The sequence below is a fragment of the Zootoca vivipara genome, chromosome 4 (assembly GCF_963506605.1).
Source record: "Zootoca vivipara chromosome 4, rZooViv1.1, whole genome shotgun sequence".
NCBI lineage: Eukaryota > Metazoa > Chordata > Lepidosauria > Squamata > Lacertidae > Zootoca > Zootoca vivipara.
The window spans coordinates 1,052,587-1,060,714 of NC_083279.1; the positions used below are offsets into that span (position 1 = coordinate 1,052,587).

The following is an 8,128-nucleotide window of genomic DNA, read 5'->3' on the forward strand; positions in this document are numbered from 1 at the left end:
CTCTGCTAGTGTTGAATATGTATACTCACAGCTCTGCCTATACATATCTGGTTACTGCCATTGGTTTCAAACTGTATCTGAATGCCAATATGTTCTTACTACTGTCCTGGCTTTCTAGTTCATAACAAAGCAATGTGGAGACATATTGCATTTAATTCTCTGTCCGTGTCACTTGCTATAGCCAGCGGTAAAAGAGACATTTCTGCTGCTTGGCTTGTAACAAGACAATTGGGTCTCTTTCCTGGTATGCCCAAGAGATTTAGGATGTCATCTCAGTACTTTTGTGTTCCCTGCATATAGTACGGAGCTAGAAAATTACTTCAATATTTCTGCTTTATTTTGAGGAGGGAGGGGGTCACATTGCACAGAGGAGTCAGCCGGGTGACAACTTTTTTAAAACTGTCTCTTTGGCAAAGGAAGCTGCTACAGGAAAAATGGTAAAGACTGCACCAGCTATTGTGGCAGTTTCCTTCTGTGGATCATGACCCGGGGGGGGGGGTTGAGATGCTGCACATGGAACTCTGAAATAAAACTGCTGATTTCATCAAGGTTTGTGTATTCTATGAAGTCAAGGACTCTGCCCCCTGCCCCCAAAGCAAACAGCAGCAGCAGCCACCTAGCTTAAGGCATGCTTCCCATGGCCCTGGCTGGCCCTGCTGGGCCAAGTTCAAGGTGATACTATTAGTATATAAAGCCCTTAACAACTATGAGATGGAACTACTTCTGGTGCCACATAATCTCTATTCTGCATTTGCAAGTATCCGACATAGCTGCCAAGTTCTCCCCTTTTTTTAAGGGAAATTCCCTTATGCTGAATAGGCTTCCTCACGAGAAAAGGGAAAACTTGGCAGCTATGGTATCCGGTCATTTTGTGTTACACTTTGGAACTCCCTGCTTTTTTATTTCAGGCAGGTGCTTTCACAGGACTCTTTTTGATGCCAGCTGAAGACATTCTTATTTAGACAAGCCTAGCCAGATGTTTAGAAAGCTTGTAAGAAATTTAATGGTCTTTAGTCTACTCTGTTGTGGTTTTCCTTGTTTTAAATTATGGCTGCAAAGTTTTCCTTGTTTTAAATTATGGTTGTAAAGTTTTTAGTGAAAATTTGACTGCTTTATCTTCTTGTAAACTGCTTTGAAGTTTTTTCCTACTACAAAGCTATATATGAATGAATGAATGAATAAATAAATTATAGGCTCAATTAGAGTTGTTATTTTTATTCAGCCAATCAGCCTCAACCTTTTTGGGTGAACAGTAGTATGTATTCTGAGGCCCAACAAACATATGGCATTATCCACCCCTGCAGCATAAGTAGAATGGTCCATGTCTGTAAAAGGTAGGATAACGAGGTACAGACATCTGTTGATGGCAGGTGGACCCTGTCCTCCTTTCAAAAAGGATCAGAGCAGCATTCCAGCCCTGAAGTTTGTTTTATTTATTTATTTATTCATTTATTTATTAACTTTCTTTGCCACCCTTCCTCCCCAAGGAACCAAGAGCATTGACCAAGGAGCCTAGATGGCACATCAAGAGACTGGCATCTGACTGCAGCTCTCAGCTGAAAGTGTTCCCGTTCACACAAGCACCTGTGCATTGCACTGAATTGTACTGGATTGACCAAGAAGGTGATTTACGTTTAAAATCTTCTCATAGAACCTGTATGAGGAGGTTTTTAATGTTTGATGTTTTATTATGTTTTTATATGTGTTGGAAGCCACACGGATTGACTGGGGCAACCCAGGCAGATGGGCAGGGTACAAATAACAAAATGTTGTTGTTGTTGTTGTTGTTGTTGTTGTTGTTGTTGTTGTAATAATATGAATATGAATATTATTATATTGTATATTATATGCACCAGGATATTGAGTGTAGGGTCATGATGGGGCTAGAGATGGTGTGTATTATGGGTTGTGAAATATGCATTAGGAAAGGAGGCATTTCCTCAGTATACTGTGTACTTTATGTTTTCAAAGCAATGAATGATACAGTGAACTCATTGCTTTATGAGGTTCTGTGCTGAGAAACTAGTTTAATAGAGATTTACAGCTCTCTCAGGGAAACTGGTGTGAGATGGGGGAAAGCAGCACCGAAAGCAATCACCCAGCATTTCTAGCACCACAGGATAGATATTTACCAAATCTGCCTGTCAAAAATTAGCAGTAGATTGTCAGTCAGTCTGTATAGGTGAGGAATATTCCTAAACCATTGTGCATATACCATCTACAGAGTAATCCCATCAGCTTGATTCAAGAAAATTGTGAGGATGCAGCCCCTCGTGCCCACTCCATTTCCTCGTGAGGGTGAGTGGACTCAGACCATGTGAGATGAGAGACAGCAAGGAAGTTGCAACTGGCCAGGAAGGATTTAGTGGGAATGAGATACTTCCCTTTTTGTGAGTCGAAATGCCTTCCATACCTGCAAGGGTTGAAGCTCGCATTCTGAAATAAGCAAAATGGTGAAGCAAAATACTTGTAATAGTATCACCTTATTATGCTTCTCCTTTCGTCTTTGTAAACAGACAGCTAGTGTGAAAATTCATTGTGTCAATGCAATTAACTGACATGTTTTTTGTTATGTCAGTGAAAGCCTGAGCAGCCCCATATGGGTGAGGGCCTTCTTGGTAGTGGCACCCTCCCTGTGGAACACCCTCCCATCAGATGTCAAGGAGATAAAGAACTACACAACTTTTTGAAGACAGCCCTGTATCTGGAAGATTTTAATGTTTGACATTTTAATGCTTGGCGTTTTATTATTATTTTATATGTGCTGGAAGCTGCCCAGAGTGGCTGGGGCAACCCTGCCAGAGTGGCGGGGTCTAAATAATAAAATTATTATTATTATTTATTAGAAGGGGACGCTTCGGGCTCCAAGTCTACACATCTCTACTCAGAAGTCCCATTGAATTCAGTGGGACTTACTCCAGGGTAAGTACTTTTAAGATTGCAGCTAAATGCTTTACATGCCCCTGCCACAGTCCTGAGAAATTTTGCCTCTTCCAAAGGTGGCATTTGCATTTTCAAGGGAAGCCCCTTCCCCAGATGCTGTTTGACATAATACAAATGTGCCCAGTTAATGCCGTGCTACCGAAGATCCTTCCACTGGAGTGATCAGTGACTGTATCTGTGGCCTTACAGATGCAAAGGATATACCCTTCCCCATATCACCATTGGCAGACAGAGACAAGTGTCATTCAGAAGCCAGGGCTCGCCCACACTTCTGCTTGCCCCATGCCAATCCGAGTGGTTTCCCTGTGCTTTCTAGGTACAGGTCTGAGCGGTTTTGCCTTTGCCCCACTGCTTTCCCCTGGAAAACCTGCTCTTTAGTGATCAATCAGAGCAAACGGCAATCCCCCCCCCAACCCAATTGCTCTGCCATTTGTTCTGATTCAGCACTAAACCGCTGGTTTTTCCCAGCGGAAAAGGGTGGGGCAAACGAAAATGTGGATAAGCTTTCCCTGAAAGCTCACAATGGTATAGTGGTACATACAGCAAAGCCCACTTGCAATGTACCTACTGCTGTGACACCTTATGTTTCCTCTTTGCCACCCTTTCCTTGGTGTTTGCCATATAAGGTTCTGCTCTTAATTCTTTTAGTCACGATGTCTGCAAGAGAATGTGATAACCTTGCATTTATGGGAACAGGAGCAGCTGCATCCAATTATTCTGTTAGGCTGCCTCCATGTTACAGAATGGCTGGCATATTCCCACCACGCAAGCAACTATTTTTTGGTAGTGGGCGGGTTGACGCCGGCCTGTGAGGCACTTGGAGGTAATTTGTGAGTGTGTGTGTATATAAGAACCTATGAATAACAGAACAAACTTTAAATCAATACTAATTAGCCCACCTGTTCTTTCCTATATATAACCTTCTTTTCTACTATTCCACCTACTCTTGCAGTGCTTACCGTCCCCCTCAGCTCACCCATTTACACCAGCTAGATGGAAAAGGCACTTTGCACAAGAAACTCAGGAATCTTTTTAAAAGTTCCCAGTGAATAAGTCCATTAGCCAGAAGCAATCACCTTTTCTAGATAATTATAGGAGAGGTCTATAAATTGTACCAATTTCAGTACCGTATATAATCACAACTAGAGAACAGTGAGAATATAATGTAAGTAATGCACATACACAGTGGGTAATCCTCATAGAGAATTTTATTGGTTAGGTGTTGATTCTGCTGAGCTCTGTATGAGCATAAATGGTAATTAAAAGTTTTCTGTTAGACTATAGTTCAGCAAACTACTTAAACAAGCATGGTGGATTTTTTCTTTTGCTTTTTTTGGGCCAAAGGTAATGTGGCTAATATGGTTTTCAGACCAGGATTAAGTACTTTGTTGTTAATTCTAAACCATAGCTGCCAGGTTTTCCCTTTTCTCGCGAGGAAGCCTATTCAGCATAATGGAAAATCCCTTAAAAAGGGGGATAACTTGGCAGCTATGTTCTAAACACACACTCAATTAAGTACAGTACTTTGTTGTTAATTCTAAACTTATGTACTACAGAAACACAGCCAGTAACTACAGCCCTGTTCTGCTTTTATCAGTGTGTAATTTTGCTTCCTCTTTTAGACTATCTTAACACTTTCAAAGCTTACTTATTATTATATTTATTCAGTGCTTTTTTTCTTGGGGGGGTGGGGGGGTGGATGCAGGTGTCAGTTCCCAGCTCTTACTGTCAGAATGTTTTTTCCTGATGTTTAGTCAGAATCTCCTTTCTTGTAACTTGAATCTGTTTCTAGTGTATCTGAAGAAGTGTGCATGCACACGAAAGCTCATACCAAAATATAAACTTAGTTGGTCTTTAAGGTGCTACTGAAAGAATTTTTTTATTTTGAATCCATTGGTTCAGGTCCAACCTTCCAGAACAGGAGAAAATGAGCTTGCTCCATCTTCCATGTGACAGCCCATGTGACATGGGCATTTAAAGGCCAGGATGAAGATTTCATAAGCATATCACTTGTGGGACATCATTCCATAATCTGCTGGCCACAGATAAAAAGCTCTGGTCGTTGCCGCAGGTGTCTAGTCACATTTGGTTCCAAATGCTAGGGAATCCAGAGAACAGCCCATTCAAAAGACAATCAGCAAATGCCGAGAGTGACCACAGCTTACCATGTGCCCTGCATGCAGAAGGTCCTAGGCACAATCCTTGGCATCTCTAGGCAGTTCTTGGAAAGGCTCAAGACTGAAGCCCTGGGTAGATGTAGCCAGGCAGTGGGGACCAAAAGGGATTCTCCTTTGGCCCTGCAGGTATGGCAGGACTCCACCGCCCTTCTTCATTGACCATTGACCATGATGGCCAGGACCAAGGAGAGGTGGAGTCCCAACAACATCTGGAGAGCCACAGGCTAGCCATGGCTGATACAGACAACACTGAGATACAGGGACATGATTACTATTTTCCTCTATAGAGGATGTCAGACACTCAGATCTGAGAAATGCTGAATACATGCATAGCAGGAAGGATGACAATGCTTGTCCTACCAGATCATCAGCCTGGCTGTTGCCATCCTTCCTGCTATGCATGTATTCAGCATTTCTCAGATCTGAGTGTCTGACAACAGACTACTGGAGTTCAGCATATTTTTGGAGCTTTGTATCTGAGAGTTGTATAGGACATTCCCTGCTGAGTGAAGAAGCAGTAATGATAGCACACATCTATAATTATTTGCCAATGGCTATACTTAAGCCAAAGATATCAACTTTTGCCATACTGAAAACAGTTGACTCATTTCTGCATCATCAGTCTCTTTGCAAAGTTTGTCCTATCGAACTGGTCTATGTCAAACACTGAAGATGGAAGGTGAGGAAAGAAAAACTAATCTCCAGGAAAAACCACCCAAATTCAATTAGGAATGCTTGGCGAGAGAGTAATTAGCATTGAACTGAAGAATGGATCCTAAGCTTTGACAGACCTATGGTCTTAATGTCAGATGCAAAGCAATACTATGCACAGAGGTTGATTTCTCACAGGAAGTGGTGGCCCAAAGGCTGGTGAGCTTAGCACAATATCTACTGAAATGTAAGTGATGGTTAACTATATTGAACCTTAAAGGCCCACAGGGAAGAGATTGAAAGGGACTTCAGGAATACAGCACTGCTGGAATAAGGCAATTTTTGAGAGAAACAGATTCTATTGTGAGATTATAAGAAGAAAAAGGTGAATGAGTAAGAGGAGATGTGTCATTCACAGATGGAACTACCTTTCCTCTTCTGAGATACGGGGGGCCAGGAAACAAGGTGTCTACTCAAAGGAATAGTCCAAATGAGTTGAGCATGTGAAAAAAAGTGCAGTGTGGGGGGAAAACACTGAGTGGCCACCTAAAGAACTCAGCACTTGCTGAAGCGAGAAGACAACTATAAACCATGACAATGCCTGCTAAAAGGATCACCGTCCACTGACAAATTGACCAGACCATTGCAGATTGTCTGTTTTCTATGCATATGTATTCTTTCAAGTGAAGGTGGGCAGTCATTAAGTCAGCATCAAGCAAACCATTGCCATTTTCAGTTGATTCAGTTCAATCGATTGTGGCATCCCCTCCACTCCCAAATACAGCTGGTGTCAAATCTTATGTGTCGTGTGGTGTCAGCTGATGGCTTTCCTACTCACCCAGGCCATTCAGGTGAACCGGGCGACCTGTTTAGTCTTTGTATAAGTAGGCTGTTTTTTTGTCTGTGTGCTGCATTTTTATACAGTAATGCTATTTTACAGTGTTGTTCTGGTAATGAAAAGCAGATGAGAAATAATTTGTTTAAATGAATGAATACATTGTCAGGTCTCAAAAGTAGCAATTTTGCTGATATATATATATATATATATATATATATATATATATATATATATATATATATATATATATATATAATTTGTGAATATTTTCGCTTTTCATTAGTCCTTTTCAGTAGCAATGTTTTTCCTAGCTAGTTCTGCTGTTGCTACTATATCTTCTTCCTTCCTGGATTAGTCTTCTGGGTGATCATAACTGATCAGCGATAACGTAAGGAATGGCATGAAATACCTGATGATAGTATAGATAATGAAGAAGAAGAAAGAAAGGGGGAAAGGGAAAACAAGGCATTAATAAGTGACAATCAAAATGGCTGATTTGAAGATATTAAATTGGAATGTAAATGGATTAAATAGTAAAGTAAAAAGGAATAAAATTGAACATGTAATATTAAAACAAAATTTAGACAGTTTGTTTACAAGAAACTCATGTGGACAAGAGACATAGAAGAGTTAATAAACAATAATAAACAAAAGAATAATAAACAAAAGAATTGGAATGGAATTTATAAACCAAGAAACGAGGAGTGGTTATTTCAACATATTTTAACAAATAAAAATAATATCAAGAATTTTACTAAAGGTATACATACCGTATGTAGTATATCAAGATTATGGATCTTATGACATAGTGGTTGCTGCAGTAAACAACTGTTGCAATGTAATGTTATATAGACAGGCACAGTACAGTCGTACCTCGGGTTACGACCACCTCGGTTTGCGAACAGTTCGGGTTACGAACTGCGCAAACCCGGAAGTGTTTTCGCCGCGCGATCGCGCGATCTGCGCATGCGCAAAGTGCGAAAATCGCGAAAATCGCGCTTTGCGCATGCGCAAAATGGCGGCGCCCATTGCGTTCTGTTTACGAACTATTCGGGTTACGAACTGCGTTCCGGAACGGATCGCGTTCGTAACCCGAGGTATTACTGTATTGATTACAGGTGACGGCAATCTACAGCTGCATATTTTCCTTCTTAAAGTGACCCATTTAGCACAACAGATGTAAAACAAACTTGATCCATGCACAACTATAATCAATTTCAGTATTCAGACCTGAGGGATGTAAGGAATCAAGTAGAAAAATTAATCTAGTTTCTTTTTGCATGAGGATTTTTTTAGCTCGTTCTACAGGACCTAGATATACCCAAATTACAAAAAAGGTCATGTCCTCATCCGAATGAGATGCTTGAATGAAATGTTGTACTAAAGGAGCATCTATTACATTGCTCCTAATCCTAGATCAATCAATCACTTTATTTCAGCTTTAAGCTCATAACAGACAAAAACAAGAACAAATAAACGTACAAATTTGATTTAGAATTAATAACAATAAAAGGCTTAA

The 8,128-nt window shown here is 40.6% G+C and overlaps 1 long non-coding RNA gene across 4 annotated transcripts; it reads left to right on the forward strand.

The window, feature by feature from the left end:
- Positions 1-719: 719 nt before the first annotated feature.
- Positions 720-6,784, forward strand: LOC132591966 (uncharacterized). Of its 4 annotated transcripts, none has more exons than XR_009557420.1 (5): positions 720-991; positions 1,488-1,623; positions 2,225-2,298; positions 2,847-2,922; positions 4,846-6,784. It is a non-coding gene; the product is annotated as an uncharacterized LOC132591966 (long non-coding RNA). The 4 variants fall into 4 exon arrangements; XR_009557422.1 differs by having other exon boundaries at positions 6,190-6,784; XR_009557421.1 differs by lacking the exon at positions 4,846-6,784 and adding an exon at positions 3,592-4,614.
- The last annotated feature ends 1,344 nt before the right edge of the window (positions 6,785-8,128 follow it).